Below are 22365 nucleotides of genomic sequence, written 5' to 3' on the forward strand. Positions count from 1 at the left end.
TATATTCCCCATCAGAACAATTTTCCTAATCAGTAATCATGGTAACCCAATGACAGTTTCAATAGACTAATGTGTCTATGTTCCACGATGCAGCTGTGAAGAAGGTGCAGGCAGAGAATAAGGGATAGAAGAGAAAACAATTTGAAAAAAGTAGTAGAAATTTTAATCCAAAGAGGAACACCATGCCACAGATAAAGACCTGTTGTGGCTAATTAAGATCAATTCTAGGCTCTTCTACAGATCTAAGAAGGTTTGGAACTTTAGGTTAGCTTAGAAAATCTGGACATAAATAATAGTAACTGTCTCTTCAGGTACAGTATTGAGTTTTGCTTGGAGAAACCCACTTGAGAAAAATATGAGTAAGTGCTTGGCCCTTGGGCAGAAACACACAGTAGAGCAGAACAGGCTTCTAAGGAACATTTAGGAAACTGTAAAAGGTAAGTTCAAACCATCTCTCAAGGCTCTTTTTCATTGGGCTTCAGTGTCATTCTCGCTTCTTCATCTCCTTTGAGCTCCCTGACCACTTATTTTCCTCATCTACCTTATTCCTTCAGCCCGGGAAATCCTCAGGAAACCGTCTTGATAATCTGTTCTTCCTATTACAGTTTTAATAGAACCAGCTCATGCTACATCAATAACCCTATTTCTGAGTACATGCTTCATACTGATGGCTCCTTAATCCGTTTTCCCCATCCTTATGGTTTTCTTAAGCTCCAGACATGAATAGCCAACATATCTAATTCCTCTAATTCAATATATTTGCAAGTTAACTGAACATCTCTAAGTCCCTTCCTCACTACTACCAATCTGCTATTCATTATCCTTTATTAATTTTACTGTTGGCTAAATTAAGTTTACATCCTAAACTTTTTCAGGTCTGTTTTTGCTTTTCCATTGCCACCATACTTTTTAGTTCTATGAACTTGAATTAGGTATTTAACCCCATTAAATCTTATATAGTTTTACTTAGTGAAGACTTGCATCCATTAAATTAATTCTTCATGTTCTAACTACCCATCTATAATACAAATCTAATCAAGCCATATCCCTACCTAAAAATATTCATCACAGCCCCATTGTCTATATGCTAAAATTCAGTTATTTAGTACTGTGTTCAGCAGCATCTCTGATCCCAAAATTGTTTTCCTCTGTCCCCTAATCCTTTGTCCCTTCCTATTACTCTGATAATTTCTTACTAATTTTCTTTTCTTGCCCACATGTGTTGTTTTCTATCTCCAAATCTTTCCCCATACTCTTCTCTTGGCCATTAATAGCATCTTACTGTTTATTCTTCTGGTCAACTCTTACTCATACTCCAGTTCAAGCACAATCTTCTCCACGTAACATCCACTGAACCCTGTGCTTATATCAAATTCCTTTTCCTTTTCTTCAATAGCCTCCTGCATCTTCATTAAGTTGTGGATATTATGGCAATTCTCAAATTTGCACTAAACTGTTTCTTCATTAAAGTTTCATAGTGAGCAGAAATGAGAGTGAAAGAAAATGGGATTCTGGGTCCAGCTTCACCTTACATATGGAAACTTTGCGTTTATATATTTTTAAATTGATCACCCAAGTAAAATTTCACTTAATAGAAGTTCTTTGCAGCAACATCAACAACAATAATATCCAGAAAAAAATTATTGCCGTGTGATACTGAAATTACCTGCCTGTGACATTTTTATAAAGTATTTGATATCATACACTAATCATAATGCTTAAAAACAAAAGATAGTCATTGCACAAAACAGATTTAGCCCACAATAAGCATTGAACAAGTGCTTGATGGTAACAATAATATTTTTCATGCTAAATATTTAAAACTTAGTGTTTTCATATTTGGAAAATTTTTACCAAATAATATGTATGTATGCAAATATAGAAAGTTGCATACATTTAATCATATATATATAGAGAGAGAGAGAGAGAAAGAAAGAGATAGATAGATAGAGAGAAAGAGAGAGAGAGAGAGAGAGAGAGAGAGAGAGAGAGAGAGAGAGAGAGAGGTGCTCTAAATATGCAAGTGTCACCAATGGAAGCTAAGATTGGCAGCAATCTGACACCATCGTATATATTACAAAAACTCTTCTTGACCTTATTTTACTCATGTTCCTTTGAACCCTCTGCTGAATTAAGCCTAATCCTGGCTTCCCACTCTGTAGAATTCAATTGAGTGAGACTCCTACGAAGTAAGTTCAGGGAAAATCTTACACCTTTGATATCAGATCACCCTGGCCCACCTTTAGCAAGAACTCTGCTGAATAAATTTAACAAGACTCTCCTGCCCTAGCTGGTTTGGCTCAGTGGATAGAGTATCCGCCTGCAGACTGAAGGGCCCTAGGTTTGATTCCTGCCAAGGACACATGCCTGGGTTGTGGGCTCGATCCCCAGTAGGGGGCGTGCAGGAGGCAGCCGATCAATGATTCTCATCATTGATGTTTCTATCTTTCTATCCTTCTCCCTTCCTCTCTGAAATCAATAAAAATATATTAAATAAAAAAGAATCTCCTTACTCCTGATGTCTCCTTTTAGTACTTTTTCATCCACCAACTGCTAACCTCATCTTTCATTGTAAATCCTTATTTGTTCTTATTGGAATCAGAGTTGAGCCCAAGCTCTCTGTTCCAAGGCAGATGCCATGGTAGCGGTCCTTACATCCAACAAGATACCTCCCACCCAATAAAATATGCCTTACTGTTCTTTAATAAATGTAATGGAAAAGTATTTTCTTTACCAGTTAGAACAGACTTTTTCTTTAACGTATACATACATACTTATACTGATGGGTATACTTACAATCTGCCTATAATAAAAAGGCATCTGTAATCTAAAAATGACATAAAATAAGATGCTGAACCCTAAAGTCCAGCGTTTGTTATTTGCATTTGGTAGAGGAATTTTATCATGTGTTTACAAAGCCACATTCTTAAAGTGCTTTGTAAGTGCTGTAGCACATGGGAGTTCAACATAATTATCTATTGTCATCAGAATAGATGTAAAGAATTACAGAAGTTCTTTCTGTCTTTAAACCCATGCAGATCCCACCACATGGAGACGGAAGAGATTTATGGTGTGTACAATCTGAGCTGTTCTAAATACGCAAGTGTCACCAGTGGAAGCTAAGTCTGGCTTGGAGGCAACCTGACACCATCATTCAAACAAGTTGTGTGCATTTTCATAAAGCGAATCTGAGATGGCAGCTGATTAATACATGGCTAAGTAGGCCATGGCTCAAATTAGGAAGGACTGACAAGTAATTTATAAGTCAAACCATAAGTATACAAAGCCCAGGACCTTGATATTTTAAAAAAAAATGTAATGTAACTGTCTAAGCAGAAAATGCTGGGCAGGAATTTCTGTGATACTAAAACTCATCATCCTAAAATAGAATTCAGGGAAAAATTAAATGGATTTTTAAAAATCAGTTAACATAATGTATTACTTATTAAATTCTTTCATAGAGCAAATAGAAGACTAATTTCTCTGGAGCCATTCATGCCCCCAAAAGTTATAATTAAAGACACAAATTGAATGATTTTAATAATGATGAACGTTCACCTTCTTAGTGCTTAGGTATGGTAATATGAGAGTCACAGAAGGACTCCATCTTTCACTTTCATTTAACTTTTTCTCCTGGGATTTATAAGGGCCCTTTTCCTCATTTATTTATTTATGGCCATTAAAATAGTATCAGGAGTTAAGTGGCTGTTTTTAAAAGATAGAATTAGTGTCAACCACTCAAAGAAAGCGTATTGGGGCTTTGAGATTACAGAAGGATTTCTGGGTTTCCCAGTGAGCTCTCTGTGCCTGTTTACCTTCACATATCTTCCCAGTTTTACAGGGTCCTGCCAAGAACAAGGATTTGCATGTATGTTGGCACACTGCCTCTGTTGTTTTCCTTTTCACAGAACACAATTAGTTTTATTGATGCCTTTACAGAAAGCATCCATAATGTAAAAATTAAATAACAAATATTCTTTCAAGTTGATGGTAAAATGTGGTGTCAAAACTATCTGGAAAATAAGCAACCTTTACAAGCTGACTGGTCAGAATATTTGTATTTTTGTATCATTTAGGAAAATCCTACTATTGCCTTAGACACAAAAAACATTCCCGGTGTGCAAGATAGAGAGAGTTCATAAAACACACAGCATTTTCAGCCAGAAAATAAGGCAACCTATTGCTTTCCATAGCTGGCTGTTACACCCCAGTTCCCACCAATAGAATATAATCTCATTGCAGCAGGCAATATTTGGTATCAGTGAAACATGAGTATTTTTTTAGATATGTGCAGATTGCTACTACCTAAAGGACAAAAAGATTTTGTGCTTTTGCAATTGGTATCTTCAGAGCACATTTATATAATAAGGTAGTAAAACAAAGGTTCAGTAGTTTAACACAGGTACTCAGATAATTCTATCTCCTTTTTTCTTTCTCTTCAATCTCTCTCTCTCTCTCTCTCTCTCTCTCTCTCTCTCTCTCTCTCTCTCAAACTTTTAATTCTCCAAACACCATTACAAAATGATTTGAGTCACTGTATCAACTATATAATTAATCCTCCTATCAGTGAATGCCAAATTAGATGTCTGCTTCCATCATGTCCTCTCACTGCTAGAGTAGAGGACTCTGTACGCATTTGACCATTGATGGGGGTCAATACTGAAAAAGGGTGGGACAGATGCCAACACCCCAATGACTATGTGTTTCTAATATTAGAAAGGCTACACCCAATTTGGCCAGTCTCCACGCATGCAAAATAAATAAATTTTGCTGTGCTGTTATCACAATGATTAAATATAATAAGTTAATGAGATTACAATAGCTGGTTGTGAACAAGACCAATTGTGTTAATTGGAAGGTCCTGAATGGCAATTTTAACTGCTGCTGAGTTTTGAAATAAAATCAGTTTTACTAATTTTATCTGATTTTTTAATGAAGGTTGCCCTGAGCAATTGTTCTCTGTGTTCTTTAGGAAACAGTGTGTGTCATAGCTGCTGACATTAATCTCGATTACTTTAGTTAAAATAAATAGTTATACTTGGGTGGCTTTCAGAAAATACATCACAGTAGATGTAATGCTGGAAAGCAAAGAGAGCTGCATGTTTTGCTTTGTTTGACTACATTTTATGTGATGCATTCCAACCATGAAGATAATCTCTGGTGTTACCAGATCCTAGGGTCTAACTGCATAAATCAAGTAGAACTACCATTTGTTGGTTTACAGTAGTTGTCCTCTATCAGTTGAGGAATGAAGACAAGATTTGCAACTGAGGAGAAGGTAACCAATATCAAATGTATCCTGTGCACAAGACCAGGAGAAAAAAAACACAAAAGTTGTTGAAATGTTTAGGGAAGGTTTCCTTCCACAAGTCTTTGCTCTGGCAGTGCACAGATCGTGCCATCAATACCAACCACCAACGTTAATGGCTGAGGCTGCAGGAGAGCAAGCACTCACGATATTTGTTTTCACAGTAGATTAATATACATTGAATGGCTCCTCTGAGCTTTTTAAGTGCATTGGAAGGCTGCCATGCCATACAGCCTGTTATAAAAGACTGGAAATTCGAAGGGAAAATAAAGTTTGGGGAAACCAAAAATGCCATTTACACAAACTAAAGAAACATCTTTCATCCTTTTGATTTTTTTATTCACAGTCTTTCAACATCTGCAATTAGGATTGTATATTTAGACTATTTAATGCCTGTGAGCAAAGGTTAAATGGGTTTTAACAGGAACTCATGAGGAAATGGGATAAAACCTTTTTCAAATCCCGTGAAACAACTAAAATGAGAAAATGTATATTAAAACATCATAAAATTAAGTGGTTACACTAGCAAAGGTGTTATACCACTCACTTCATCCACACTAACATTGGAAAACTTTCTTATTGAGTTATAGTGTTTCATGCAGGTAGATGCATAAATCTTAAGGATACAACTGGATATAATTTTAGGTCTGCATACAGCCATGTAATTACCCCCCATGTAAGAGATCAGGAGCTAGAAGATTTCTAATATTCCAAATTCACTTTAAAATTATTTTTCTACATTGTTGTTTAATTTGACCTATGTATGTTTATAAAGTAAATTATACTTTACTGTGTGCTTGTACTGTGTCATGAGCTGGGTTTGATACTGAGACTATCTTGGATCATATGGTAGAGATTTCCAAGTCTTTCTTCTACTCTCTGAAACAGAGTTCATAAGTTGGATATCATCTCTTTCCTGAATTTTTGATAAAATTGTCCCAGAAAACCATCTGGTTTCTCTATTCTATTGTTCTGTATTTTTGTGGTCATTTTTAGTTATTTACCTTTTACTAGAAAATTGAAAGTTTCATGTAATTTTTACATGTATCAGTCTATATTTACTATTCAAAGAATTTCCACAAGTATTTACTTTTTTATAAAGCTTTCTTGGTTGTTTTTCTTTTTGTTTTGAAAAATCTAATTAAACATGTGTCTGATACTTGAACTTTGAAGTCTGCATGGCATTAAATCACTGATGGAGAAAGGATTCTGTTTACACATACAATAGGATACGGACATGGAAAATAAGCCTTTAATCAAATGGCGCACTTACCCATAGATGAAAGTAGAAATATATTTAACGTTAGGGTTGGAAGAAATGAAAAGCTCTTCCTTCAAACTCATGAGCAAAAAACACTGGTTTAAAAAACAAAAAGCAAATGACTTTGTTACTATTTACATGAAACAATGCCACTTACATTGTACAGACAGTTTAAGCCACTTTATATCATTTACATAACCTTCTGTTTTGATCTAATTTCAAAATTACAGAAAAGTTTCAAGAATCTATAAATGAACTTTCATATATCCTTTATCATTCACTATTGCGTTTCACTAGTGGTTTACATTTTGCCCCATTTGCTTTGTCATTCTCTTTCACTCTTCTAATGACTCTGGATATACTAGTAAGATAGATGAGACATGATGATGATAGCTGGATAGATACCTGTTTTTCTGAACAAGGTGAGCAAATTGAAAAAAGCAAGTTCCTTTACCTATAAATTGATCAGCCTGCATTTCTTAAGGACAAAGAGCATTCAATGATATAATCATAATACAGTTATCAATATCAGGAAATTTAACAATGATATACAGGGGTGAGCAAAAGTAGGTTAAATATCTATTCATCATTATCTTAAGTATAAATTAAAAGTAAGACTATGAAATAATAACAATAATAATGCAAATAATACAAATAAACAATATAATAATTAATAAATAATAAGACAAGAATAAACTCTGTTTTGCATACTCACAACTATAAACGACCTACTTTTGCCCACCCCTGTACTACTTTTGTCTAATTTATAGTTCATATTCAAATATTATCAGTCATTCCAATTACTATGTACTTTATCACTATTTTTTTTCACCAGTTCATCAAAGCCATGATTATGTGTTGCATTTAGTTTAATAGTGTCTCTTTAATCATCCTTAATCTGGAGTATTTTCTCTGTCTTTGGGCTTCTTATTTTGTAGTATGTCCCTTAACTTGGGTTTTCCTAATGTTTCCTCTTAATTCAACTCAGAAGATGCATTTTTGATAGGAATATCACAAAGGATATCTCCTTCTCAGTTTGTTTTACTAGAAGGTTCATGCTCTTCGTTTGTCAAAATATGAGGGCACTAATGTTTGAAGACTGGATTATTATTGTGTCTACTAGTTTTCCATGTTATAAAGTTAATTTTTCCCTTCATGACTAATAAGTTATTGGGAGATACTATGAGTCTATTAGCATCTTATTCCTCATCAAATTTTCACCATCAATTTTATTATTTATTGATGACTTTTAATCACATATTGTTATATATTTACTAGAGGCTCAATGCATGAAATCTGTGCATGGGTATGGTCCCTAGGCCTGGTCTAGGGCATCTTCTCTGGCTTTCTGCAGCCAGCCCCACCCTTCCTCCTCCCCCCCCCCCACACCCACCCTCGGTTCCCCGTTTGCCATTGGGTGATCAATGCCTGATGGCTAGGGGAAGAGACCGAGAGATCAGCTGTTCCTGCCCTCTCACCAGCCCCGCCTACACCATGGGTCACCCTCTGTGTGTGGGGAGACCTGCCGGGAGCCGGTCCATCCTTGCTGTTTCAAGGGACCTGGCATATATGGCATACTGTTCTTAATATGTTTGCTCACCTTCTTGGCACTATGTGTTTTAACCAAGGTCACCTCTCTGAGAAAGGTTGTTTCCCCAGGTAGGGATTTTCCCCTGAAGTTAGGGAGGGAATAAAACCCCTTAACTAAGTGCCAGGCGGGTAATTAATCACTTTAACTATGAACAATCATGCTTAAGCTACATAATCTTTACTCCCTGGAATGGAGATAAGAAACGCCCTAACCTTTGGAATAGAGATTGATAGGATTGGAATCAACTAGTATAAATACAGATGTAACAAGACAACAGAACCTACACACAGAACCTAGACACAGAACCTACACAGAATCTAGAGACAGAAGAACTTCGCTGGAGAGAACATGGCAAAAGATCCTGGACAGAAACTGGAGACAGAACCTAGAGACAGAACCTAGCGAGAGAACATGGCAAAAGATCCTGGACAGAAACTGGCTACAGAACCTAGAGACAGGACCTAGCGAGAGAACATGGCAAAAGATCCTGGACAGAAACTGGCCACAGAACCTAGAGACAGAACCTGGCTACAGAACCTGGATAGAACATGGCAAGAGAACCTGACTAGAACCTGGTGACTGAACCTGGCAAAAGATCCTGGACAGGACCTGGCTACAGAACTTGGTTGGAGAACCTAGCCAGAACCTGGCTGAAGAACCTGGCTACAGAATCTGGTGACCGAACCTGGCTGGGGAACCTGGGGAACCTGGCTGGAGAACCTAGCAAGAAAACATGGACACAGAACTTGGCTGGAGATCCTGGCTAGGCTGCTGATCAACTGGACGCTGTCTCCGTGTCATTCCTTCTTTGCCGACTCCGTCCACACCTTTGGGGACCCCTGGACCTGCTAGGGTTGGACCCCAGCAGAGACCAGTGGGGCGGGGGCTTTAGCCTGGTGCTGCCCGCGTCGCCTACCACCCACCCCCCAGTTCCCCATTCACCATCAGGCGATTGGAGCCTACCACCTGGGGAAAGGGACTAAGAGGTGGTGAGAGTGCCTCACAGTGACTGGTCAAGAAGTTGTTCTGGTCTTCTGCCCTTAGGGTCAATTTGCATATTACCCTTTTATTATATAGGATAGAGGCCTGGTGCACGGTAGGGCCAGCTGGCCTGCCCTGGGACTGTGGGAAGTTTGAAGTTTACAGGCTGACCAAGCCCCAGGTTGGGGTGGGGGTCCCTGCTGGAGGGTGGGACAGGCCTGGGCGAGGGACAGTAGCTGTTCTGGTCTCTGGTTGTTCTGGTTGTTGCACTGTTGCAGTTGCTGGGCTTTTATTATATAGGACTATAGCTCCAATGCACAAAAATTTGTGCAAGAGTAGGTCTTCCTTCCCTCTGGCACTGGGGACCCAAGCTGCTTCCCTCCTCTGGCCACCCGCAGGCACCTGGGACCTGGCTGGCTTCCCTCTGGCCCCAGCTTCATCAGGAAGGACGTCTGGAATGGTGTCCAGAAGACATCCGGTCTAATTAGCATATTACCCTTTTATTACTACAGATTCGTCAGCATTCTACTTAGGGAATTAATTTTCTTTCTCTCTATCAACATATGCATTCTTTTATTTAATTTTATTTATATGACATAAGGTATCTCATTTTCTTTAATGAGTTATAATCCATTTGTATTGTAAGTTATTTTGATGTTCAAATTATCTAGATTTTATTGTTCAGGGCTCTTTCAAGTTTGCTCTGTATCCTTTTCATAAAATCTTTAGCATGATTCTTGGAGCACAATATTAATTTCTGAGGAAATAATAAGCTCTAGCTGCTCACATTTTTTACTCCTAACATATCCTTTTATTTTTCTTTCTTTTTTTAATCCTCACTCAAGGACATGCTTATTGATTTTAGAGATAAAGAGAGAGAAAAAGAGAGAGGAAGAGAAGAGAGGAGAAGAGGAGAGGAGAGGAGAGAAGAGAAGAGAGGAGAGGAGAAGAGAAGAGAAGAGAAAGAGAACCATCAATGTGAAAGACAAACATCCATTGGTTGCCTCCCACACCCACCCAACATGGGATAAAACTCACAACCTGGGTATGTCTCCTGAACATATAGGATGAAGCTCCAACCAACCAAGTCACACTGGCCAGGGCCTAACATATCCTTTAAAAAAAATTATCATTTGAGGCATTCGTGCAGAGTAGCCCTTACCAGTGAAAAGAGGAATCATTGTGTGCTTTGATTTTTGGAATTATAGAATAGATAGTAATCTCTGAATTCCATTTCTCCTCATGGACTGACATTTCATCCTCAGATCTTCATCTTCATTAACTATAGCCCCTGAAAGACCATAATTTTCAGAAGCACAGCAACTGTGTCTGTTCTACTCACAGTTCATCTATAACAACAAATAAATTTTTGTTGAATTAATAAATGCAAAGAAGAATAGCCCTGCCAGCATGGCTCAGTGGTTGAGCACCAGCCTATGAACCAAGAGGTAACAGTTCAATTCCTGGTCAGGGCACATGCCCCTGTTGTGGGCTCAATCCCCAGTGTGGAACCTGCGGGAACAGCCAATCAATGATTATCTCTCATCTTTGATGTTTCTATCTCTCTCCCTCTCCATTCCTCTCTGAAAACAATAAAAATATATTTTTAAGTAAATAAATGCAGGGAAGAATAAATGACTAAGAAACCAAAAAAACAAACAAACAAAACCCCTGAGGAATAGCCAACGCTAATGATGCCCCTAATTTTTCCTCTACTATGGGTTAAGACAGTGGTTCTCAACCTGTGGGTCGCGACGCCTTTGAAGGTCGAATGACCCTTTCACAAGAGTCGCCTAAGACCATCCTGCATATCAGATATTTACATTAAGATTCATAACAGTAGCAACATTACAGTTATGAAGTAGCAATGAAAATAATTTTATGGTTGGGTCACAACATGAAGAACTGTATTTAAAGGGCTAGAAGGTTGAGAACCACTGGGTTAAGGGCTTATATCTCATTTTTAAAACATCATTCATTTATTTCAATGATCCTATTATTAATAAAACTAGAGACCCGGTGCACAAAAATTTGTGCACTCAGGAGGGTCCCTCAGCCCAGCCTGTGCCCTCTCGCAGTCTGGGACCCCTCCTGGAATGACCACCTGCTGGCTTAGCCCACTCCCCGGGGGATTGGGCCTAATCTGGCAGTCAGACATCCCTCTGGCAGCCCGGCATCCCTTGGGGGATGTCCACTTGCCAGCGGGGAGCGGGTCTAGCTGCAGTCGGACATCCTTAGCACTGCTGATGAGACAGGAGAGGCTCCCACCACCACGGCTGTACTGGCAGCCATCAGCCTGGCTTGAGGCTGAGCAGAGCTCCCCCTGTGGGAGCGCACTGACCACAAGGGGTCAGCTCCTGCATTGAGCATCTTCCCCCTGGTGGTCAGTGTGTGTGATAGTGACCAGTGATTCCCAGTTGCTCTGCTGTTAGGGTCAATTTGCATATTACCCTTTTATTATATAGAATAAAGGACTGGTGTATGGGTGGGGGCCAGCTGGTTTGCCCTGAAGGATGTCCCGAATCAGGGTGGGGGTCCCACTTGGGTGCATGGCCAGCCTGGGTGAGGGGCTGAGGGCTGTTTTCAGACTGGCCACACCCCCTTTAGTGTGGAGGGTCCCCACTGGGGTGGCTGGCCAGTCTGAGTGAGGGACTGATGGTGGTTTGCAGGCTGGCCAACACCCCCAGCAGAGACCCTCACCCCATAAGGGTGTGGCCATCCTGGGTGAGGGGCTGATGGCTGTTTGCAGGCTGGCCACAGCCCCCAGCAACCCAAGCTCTCAGTGGAGGCTGGCTGGAAACAGGTATCTGGGATTTATTTAGTTTCTATAATTGAAACTTTGTTGCCTTTTGCGGAGGCCACAGCTGGCCAGTGTTGGGTTCCAACCCCAGCAGGTCCAGGGGTCCCCAAAGGTGTGGACGGAGTCGGCGAAGAAGGAATGACATGAGACAGTGTTCAGTTGATCAGCAGCCTAGCCAGGATCTCCAGCCAAGTTCTCCAGCCAAGTTCTGTTTTTTATTGTCTTGTTACATCTGTATTTATACCAGTTGATTTTAATCCTATCAATTTCTATTCCAAAGGTTAGGGCGTTTCTTATCTCCATTCCAGGGAGTAATGATTATGTAGCTTAAGCATGATTGTTCGTAGTTGAAGTGATTAACTACCTGCCTGGCACTTACTTAAGGGGTTTTATTTCCTCCCTAACTTCAGGGAAAAATCCCTACCTGGGGAAACAACCTTTCTCGGAGAGGTGACCTTGGTAAAAACACATAGCGCTAAGGGGAGCAAACATATTAAGAACAGTATGCCATATATGCCAGGTCCCTTGAAACATATGCTGTGCAGATGTTTCTTTCCTGCAGCAACTGTGTCAAGCAGCAAGGGTGGACCGGCTTCCAGCAAGCCAGGGCAGGCGGGAAGCTTGGCTTCCTCCATCTCCGGGGCAATCAAGCCTCTTGCTTGTTCCAGCTCCATGGCTGCTGGCCACCATCTTGGTTGGGTTAATTTGCATATAGTTGCTCTGATTGGCTGGTAGGTGTGGCGTGAGCATAGCAAAGGTACAGTCAATTAGCATCTTTGTCTTTTATTAGTGTAGATTTTCTCTCTTGGATTTCATGTTTTGAAAGGTTTGTCTAATGAGATAACTACATTGCTCAATGGCCTGAAGCAGTTTGCCCAGTTATCATAGATCTCTAGCTACATTGGACCCTCAAGAACACTAACCTTTCAAACATCGATGCTGCCACACATTGCTAATTTTTCATACTGACACCCTGCCAAGTCTCAGATTTGAAATTATTCCTAAAGACAGGGCACAAAGTTTTCCTAGAAGCTTTGCTCAAAATTTTCTGTGCATTAATTGTAGAGTTATACTGTTGGTAATAGAATTATGTACTATGCAACATAAAGAATTGTGTCTTATCTGATACTAGAGTCCCGGTGCATGAAATTCATGCACTCGGGGTGGGGGGGGGCGTCCCTCAGCTCATCCTGCACCCTCTCCCAGTATGGGAGCCCTCAGGGGATGTCCAACTGACGGTTTAGACCCACTCCCCAGACATCCTTAGCAGACATCCTTAGCGCTGCTATGACGCTCCCCTTGTGGGAGCGCACTGACCACCAGGGGGCAGCTCCTGCATTGAGCATCTGCCCCCTGGTGATCAGTGAACGTCATAGCAATCAGTTGTTCTGCTGTTCAGTCGATTTACATAGTAGCCTTTTTATATAGGATATTAAAAATTGTACTTATTGGGGGAAAATATTTTAATAAAGCTGTCATCTGTTACCTTCCTTAAGTCTTAAAATAGTTAAGAGGCAAATTCATTTTATGCAGAGCAAATTTCCTGAAGGCTGGCACTTTCCAGCAGTTTGAGTATTTCAATGTGACTTTTTTCTTTTTTCCTTTTTTTCCTTTTTATTCTGCAATTCCAGTTTACATTGATTATAATTTTGTATTAGTTTCAGGTGGACAGTATATTGATTAGGCAATCATATACTTTATAAAGTGGTCCCTCTGATATTTCAAGTACCCAGCTGGCACCACATATAATTATTACAATGTTATTGCCTGTCCCCTATGCTGTACTTTACATCCAATGACCATTTTATAATTACCAGTTTGTACTTCTTAATCCCTTCACCTTTTCAACCATTTCCCAACCCTCTACCCTCAATTTTCCTTTTTTTTTAAAAAAAGTATGTCTCACCTTTCTCACCCAATATGACTTATCACACAAGGAGAAAATTACTGGCCTCCAGGAGACAGAAATCAGTCAAGATGACATCTGTATCTATCAAATTTAGTATCCAGTAATGCCAAGTTATTATAGCTGGAGCTCTTTCTCTGAATGCGGAAATATTGCAGTGTATGAGTGATCTAGGAGGTAGAATAGCAAGACTCTAGGCATCTGAGCTCTGCCAGCATAACCTGGTAGGCATTCTTGCTGTGGTCCGAATATTTGCGTCCTCCCCAAATTCATATATTGAAATCTTTATGTCTAAGTGATGGTAATAGAAGGTGCAGCCATTTGGAGTGCTTTAGATCAAGGGTGGCACCATCATGAGTAGTCTTAGTGCCCTTATAAAAGAAGCTCAGAATGATCCTTGGCCCATCCTGCCAAATGCAGATACAATGAGAAGCCTGGCACCCAGGGAAGAGTTGTCACCTGACCATGCTGGAACCTGGATCTCAAATTTCCAACCTCCAGAACTGTGAGCAATACATTTTCTGTTGTTTGTAAGCCACTTGGTCTCGGACATTTTGTCACAGGAGTCCGAATGGACTAAGAAACCATGCTCAGGTTAAAATTAAGGGCCCTAAACTTATTTCACTTATTTAAAAAAACAAAGAGAAATGTGTGTCCTATTTACAGAAATATGTGCAATTAAAAACAACATTTCTATAAAATGACTTGTTAGGAAAGTTTGAAGATAAACTGCTTTCTTCCTTAGAATCTTATATTTTTTAGAAGAGACAAAAAAGCTCATATACCTCACTTACCAAGCATAGGCAACAACAGTACAATGACCCTGTCTACTTCCCATGATAAAATAAAATTATTATTCTTGGTGTAAGAGACACTTTATAAAATGTTTTTTTCCAAATTTTTTCTTTCTGGACAACATTTTGTTGCTTAAATTTACTTGTCTGTATACTGTAGATATAACACTGAATTTGTAGGTCAGCATGAAGATTAAATGAAATTAAGTATATAATGGATTTAACCTTCTGAGATTAATTGTGTACTTAGTGCACAATTGAATACACTCACATTCATAAGGCAAGCATTTCCTCAGGATTCATCTGGGTGTGTTGTGTTAAATATATTTTCTAAAATTTGCCTGCCAGTGATTTTCAGTATATGTCAATGTCATGGATTTTTTTTTTCCGTTGATCACTCCATGCAATGAATGCCAAGTAATCAATGATCATTTTAAACCCTGCCAATTATTTAATAAATACTGTCAGGTAACTATGAGTAGAGCTTTTAAGATTGTATTTGAAGTTCCAAAATGTGTGTCATTAAACATAGAACATAGTTTTTAAAATTTAATCCAATACATTAAACATTTCTTCAGGTAACCAAACCTGTCCTAGAATCAGGCATTTGATAGAATTTGTAAGCATCTGTCAAGATCCCTTCTCAGTTACAATAGACTCTGCATTGTTCTCTTGAGAATTCAGTCATCCTATTCAATATGTTTTATTGCTGACAATATTTTTATTTTTTCAAATAAATAAAAATATGTAAAATATAAGACTATAAGATCTGCTACAGTGTCATCTTTATATCACAAAGAACACACACACACACACACACACACACACACAGATACATCCACTAAACAAATTTGAATAGCATGAATTATTAGTAAAGTTTATAGTAGCACATTGCATAGATTTAGTTAAATTTATTTTTCTGAGTTTAACAGGTAAAGCATATCTTTTAAATGTTTACTTTGGAAGGTCATTGTCTACTAAAGTTGCACTGTCCCTCATAAATAATTCAATTTTATTTTAGGCTTAGGCCTCCAATATTGGAATTCTTGTTTTATGTTCTTCTCTCAACATTTTTGTCACCCAGATTGCAAATTATTCAATATCTATTTGTTGAATGAATACATTATATTGAATAAGTAAATCGAGGTAAGGAGAGATAAAGAATCTCTCAGGATTTCATTTTAAAATAATTTAAGTGAAGATGGCAGGAAAGTAATAGGAACATAGATTTGTGTGCTCAGCAGTTTTTCAATGTATATAATTTCCCCATTTGACTTAAGGATTTATAAGCATAATTGGATGTGTAAGATATTTATACATTTGTTATCTTTAAAATACATTGACCCTGGCCCACCCTGGCCAGGTTACTTAGTGTCATCTCGTACAAAAAAAAAAAAAAAAGAAGAAGAAGAAGAATAAAAAGAAAATTCATGGACTCCATTTCCAGTCAGGGCACACACATACCTAGGTTTTGGGTTTGATCCTGGTTGGGGTATACAGATCAGGCAACCGACCTATGTGTCTCTCTCACATCCACGATCAATGTTTCTCTCTCTCTCTCTCTCTCTCTCTCTCTCTCTCTCTCTCTCTCTCTCTTTCTGGAATCAATTAAAACATATCTGTATATCTTTGGGTGAGGATTAAAATAAAATAAAATGCATTGACTCCATATCAGTATACACTATTGTCTTCCCTGCCAGTAGCCTTCTCTCAGCTGTGTTTCTTCTCTGGTAGAAGAATCCATGATTAATGGAGGCACTTAGAATTGTAAAATAAATAAATAAATAAAGGAAGGAAATATAGGAAAATTTCATAAACGCTGAGCATTGACTTGACCAGTGTTGCTCGCTCAGTGGTTGAGCATTGACCCATGAATCAGGAAGTCAAGGTTCTATTCTTGGTGGGGACACATGCTCAGGTTTTGGGCTCAAACACCAACAGGGGGCATGTAGAAGGCAGCCAATCAATGATTCTCTCTCATCATTGATGTTTCTATCTCTCTCTCCCTCTCCCTTCCTCTCTGAAATCAATAAAAACATATTTATAAAAGAAATCTACACTAATAAAAGAGAAAAATGGTAATTGGCGTACGACGATACTCTTTTCATTGGCTAATCAGGGCTATATGCAAATTAACTGCCAACTATGATTGGCAGTTACCTGCCAACTATGATTGGCAGTTAACTGCCAACTAAGATTGGCAGTTAACTGCCAACAAGATGGCGGTTAATTTGCATATGTAGGCACAATGCAGGGAGGCGAAAGGGAAAGCAGGAAGAAGCCCCCTGCCACTGACAGTGATAGGAAACCCAGGGGGGAGCTAAGAGCTGGGGGGCAGGACAAAGGCGGCCCTGGGGCCACCTTTGCCCTGCCCCCCCAGCCATGATCGGAGAATCAGGCACCTTTGCTGCCCTGGCCAGTGATAGCAGGAAGTAGGGGTGGAGCCAGCGATGGGAGCTGGGCACGGTCGAAGCTGTCAGTCCCGGGAGCTAGGGGTCCCTTGCCTGGGCCTAAAGCAGAGCCCACGATTGTGGGGCCACTGCAGCTGTGGGTCCCTGCTGCCCGAGCCTGACGCCTCAGCCAGAGGCGTTAGGCCTGGGCAGGGGCGGAGCCTGCAACCGCTGGGAGCTGGAGGTCCCCTGCCCAGGCCTGACACCTCTGCCGGAGGCCTCAGGCCTGGTCAAGGGGCCGATCCGGTGATTGGTGATCAGAGGGTGATGAGGGTCAACTCCTCTGGCCGAGGCATCAGGCCTGGGCGGGGGGCTGAGCCGGGGATTGGGGGGATATGATGGTCCCCTTGCCCAGGCCTGAAGCCTGGGTCAGAGGCGTCAGGCTTGGGCGGGGGGTGGAGCAAGTGATCAGAGGGAGATGGGGGTCCCCTGCCCAGGCATGATTCCTGGGTCAGAGGCCTCAGGCCTGGGCGGGGGCCAGAGCCAGTGATCGGGGGGAGATGGGGGTCCCCTGTCCAAGCCTGACACCTCTGGCGGAGGCGTCAGGCCTGGGCAAGGGGCCAATCAGGTGATCAGAGAGTGATGGGGGTCTACGCCTCTGGCTGAGGCATCAGGCCTGGGCAAGGGGCAGAGCCAGCAATCGGAGGGGGCTGGGGGCAGAACCAGTGATTGGGGGGGAAATGAGGGTCCCCTACCCAGGCCTAACGCCTCTGTCAGAGGCGTCAGGCCTGGACAAGGGGCCGATCCTGCGATTGGAGGGTGATGAGGGTCAACGCCTGAGGGCTCCCAGTATGTGAGAGGGGGCAGGCTGGGCTGAGGGACACTCCCCCCCCACACACACACCCAGTGCATGAATTTCGTGCACCGGGCCCCTAGTAAAAGTATAATAAAAAATAAATGCTGAGCATTGAAATCAAACATAACTTGCCATTCCTTCTGAAGTGCTCTGTTTTTCCTTCCACACTTCCCCTCTCCTAGTTACCCACTATCCTAATTCACCTGGAGCACTCAGTGCAGGTCACCCACTTCACACTCAGACACCTGCCACTAGTATTCAGAACCCAAATGGGTTCAGAACTCAACTAACCAGTCCTTTCCTCTTTCATCTAAATGCATGTTTTAAGATCACCAACTCTATATTTTGGTTGTTCCAAAAATATAGCTAAATAGCTAAGTAATTTGAACTATGTTTTTTTTTTCCAAGGCATGTATCAAATTATAAAATATAATTTTCAATATGTTTTCCTTCCCACCAAATTCCAGAAGGAGTTTAATGAGAACCCACAAATTTCCTTTCCATTTCTCAAGTAGAAATAATACAATATTGCATCTCTGATTTCAGTCAGTGGGAGACTAGTATTAGTAGCACCTTTCAACAAGAGAGAGTCATATTGCACATACGAAATACATGTTCAAATTCAGCTGCCGGTCTAAAGTTGTTGAGGGAAATAACTGAAGGCGGGAAAGAAGTATTTCAAGACCTCTATGTGAAGAGAATTGCACTATAAACCAAGTTTCAGTTTTGTCACAAACAAGTGTGATTTGAGGCAAGTCTTTAAACTTTGTGAAACTCAAATTTCTCACTACAAAATCTTGAGTGATATCCATGTCTACCCTTTAACATTGATCTATCATTCTGAACAAAATCACATTATCTACCACTAGAATTTCAGGAAGGAATTTTTAAAGAATCCGTATATATGTTAATATTTTGAATATTTCAGCATTTAAAAAAATGCATATTCCTGGCACTGTGCTGATCATATGGTATGCACTCAGTGACTCAGGATTGCGGCTTGACTGCCACATAGAGACACAGCCCCACACCAAAACTGCTCTGGCAGTAGAGGGGATGGGCCCAGAGGCATACTGCCCAATGCTTTAGGGATGGGCTGGAAACAGAGGCCATTTCATGGGTACAACCAATCAAAATGGATCTAGAATAAAATACATTATTTTGTTTTGAACCCTGTGTGATTTTTCAGATGTTTTAAATCTTTTTTTTTTTAGCATTTTAATGCTAAAATAATATATGATCATTGTTTTTATTTTTTAATTTATTTTATTGTTGAAAATATTACAGATGCCCCCCTCCGTCCCCCCAATTAACTCCCTCCACCCCCCTCCCATGTCCTCCCCAGGTCTTAACTGCACTATTGTCTGTGTACATGGGTTATGCATATATGCATATGTTCTTTGGTTAAACTCCCCCCACTGCCCATAGTTACCTCTAAGATTTGTCAATCTGTTCCATGCTTCCATGTCTCTGGATCTATTTTGTTCACCAGTTTATTTTCTTCATTAGATTCCACATGTAAGTGAGATCATGTGATACTTTTTTTTCTCTGACTTATTTTGCTTAGCATAATACTGTCCAGGTTCCCACATGCTATCTCAAAGGGTAAGATATTCTTATTTTTTATAGCTGCATAGTATTCCATTATGTAAAAGTTCCACAGTTTTTTTATCTACTCATCTACTGATAGGCACTTGGACTGTTTCCAGATCTTAGCAATTTTATTTTATTTTTTATTTTATTATTATTATTTTTATTAAATCTTTATTGTTCAGATTATTACAGTTGTTCCTCTTTTTTTACCCCCATAGCTCCCCTCCACCCAGTCCCCACCCCACCCTCCGCCCTCACCACTCCCCCCCCACTGTCCTCATTCATAGGTGCACGATTTTTGTCCAGCCTCTTCCCGCATCCCCTACACTCCTTTCCCCGCAAAGAATAGTCAGTCAACTCCCTTTCTATGCCCCTGATTCTATTATAATCACCAGTTTATTCTGTTCATCAGATTATTTATTCACTTGATTTTTAGATTCACTTGTTGATAGATGTGTATTTGTTGTTCATAATTTGTATCTTTACCTATTTCTTCTTCTTCCTCTTCTTAAAGGAAACCTTTCAGCATTTCATATAATAGTGGTTTGGTGGTGATGAACTCCTTTAGCTTTACCCTATCTGTGAAGCTCTTTATCTGACCTTCAATTCTGAATGATAGCTTTGCTGGATAAAGTAATCTTGGTTGTAGGTTCTTGGCATTCATCACTTTGAATATTTCTTGCCTCTCCCTTCTGGCCTGCAAAGTTTCTGTTGAGAAATCAGCTGACAGTCGTATGGGTACTCCCTTGTAGGTAACTGACTGTCTTTCTCTTGCTGCTTTTAATATTCTCTCTTTGTCTTTTGCTCTTGGCATTTTAATTATGATATGTCTTGGTGTGGTCCTCTTTGGATTCCTTTTGTTTGGGGTTCTCTGTGCTTCCTGGACATGTAAGTCTATTTCTTTCACCAGGTGGGGGAAGTTTTCTGTCATTATTTCTTCAAATAGGTTTTCAATATCTTGGTCTCTCTCTTCTTCTGGCACCCCTATAATTCAGATGTTGGTATGCTTGAAGCTGTCCCAGAGGCTCCTTACACTCTCTTCGTATTTTTGGATTCTTCTTTCATTTTGCTTTTCTGGTTGGGTTTTTTTTTTTTTTTCTTCGTATTTCAAATCTTTGACCTGATTCTTGCGATCCTCTAGTCTGCTGTTGGAACTCTGCATAATATCCTTTATTTCAGTCAGTGTATGCTTAATTTCTAGTTGGTTCTTTTTCATAACCTCAAGGGTCTCACTAGATTTCTTGGGGGTCTCACTACATTTATCGGCGGTCTCACCAGACTTTTTAGTGTCTTACTAAATTTATCGGCGGTTTCTAGAAAGTTCTTGAAAAACCTTAAAAGTGTGGTTTTGAACTCTATATCCAGTAGTTTGTTTTCCTCCATTTCTTGTCATTTGTGTCCTGTTTCTTTGTCTCCGCATTTTTTTATGCTTCCCTGTATTGATAGAGTGGCTTTATATGCTAGTTGTCCTATAGGGCCCAGTGGCTCAGCCTCCCCAATTACCTGAGGTGGACACTCTTGGTGCACCCCTTTGTGGTCTTTGTGCACAGCCTTGTTGTAGTTAAGCCTTGATTGTTGTAGGTATCACTGGGAGGAATTGACCTCCAGGCCAATTGGCAGTGAGAATCAGCTGTGTCTATGGTTGGAGAAATTCTGTGCTGGAGACACCCTTCTGGGGCAAGACTTGCTTCAGTGGGGCTTTGGTGCTCACTGAGTCTGCCCCCTGCATGTGTCCCTCATGGATATGAGGAGTTGTAATTGGATGGTCCCACTCTGACCACTGGGTACACTGGCTCTTGGATCTAAGGAGGTGCTAATTTAGCCTCTGCCTGAGGCTACCCAGCAGGAGCTACGAAGAGATCTGCAGATTCCCTTTCCTTTGGGGTTTGGAGGTGCCCAAATGAAGCCCAGCTGTGAAGCAATGGAAGCTGCTGTGGGGTCTTGGGCCTTCTCTTGGAATTTCTGGGTCTGTCTGGCCCAGCTGCAGTTTGTTAGGTAATTTTCAGATTGCAAAGGGCCAGGCCATTTATATGCAAAAGCTTCTGCCGCAGCTTGGGTGGGGCGGGGTCTCAGGGAATCAACAAGGTGGAGCAAGCAGCTATGGCTGATCCTCAGCCCTGCCCTAAGGGGCCCCACATCTCAGTGTCCCGGTAATCGCTGCAAGCACCTTTAAGAGAAAGCCGCCCTCGAGTTCCGAGTTCTTCCCACTGCCAGACAGTCCAGTTTCTCCCCGAATGAGTCTAGGTCCCCAGAGACTCACCCGGAACTGGAGTTCAGAGCAGTTGGGGGCTTGTGACTCCCTCCTGATTCAAAAAGACAGCCGCGTCCTCAGGTGCCAGCCCTTGCCGCGTGCGCCTCCGTACCTCTGCACTTCCGTACCTCCTCTGAGTCTCAGTGTGCTTTTCTCTTTCCTTCTAGTTGTAGGATTTCCACTCAGCCAGCCTTCCTGTGGTTCTGGATGATGTGTTTTGTCATTTAGTTGTATTTTTGAATTTGTTGTGGGAAGTAGCAATTTCCGGTGTTTACCTATGCCGCCATCTTGGTTTCCTCCCAGATCTTAGTAATTTTAAATTGTGCTCCTCTGAACATAAAGGTGCATATATTCTTTCTGATTTGTGTTTCAGGTTTCTTAGGATATATTCCTAGAAGTGGGATCACTGGGTCAAATGGCAGTTTCATATTTCATTTCTTGAGGAAACTCCACACTGCTTTCCATAATGGCCACACCAATCTGCATTCCCACCAACCGTGTACAAGGTTTCCCTTTTCTCCACTTCCTCAGCAGTACTTGCTTGTTGATCTATTCATGATAGCCATTCTGACAGAAGTGAGGTGATATCTTATTGTGGTTTTAATTTACATTTCTCTGATAACTTTATACATTG

The sequence above is a fragment of the Myotis daubentonii genome, chromosome 3 (genome assembly GCF_963259705.1).
Source record: "Myotis daubentonii chromosome 3, mMyoDau2.1, whole genome shotgun sequence".
In the NCBI taxonomy this organism is placed as follows: Eukaryota; Metazoa; Chordata; class Mammalia; order Chiroptera; family Vespertilionidae; genus Myotis; species Myotis daubentonii.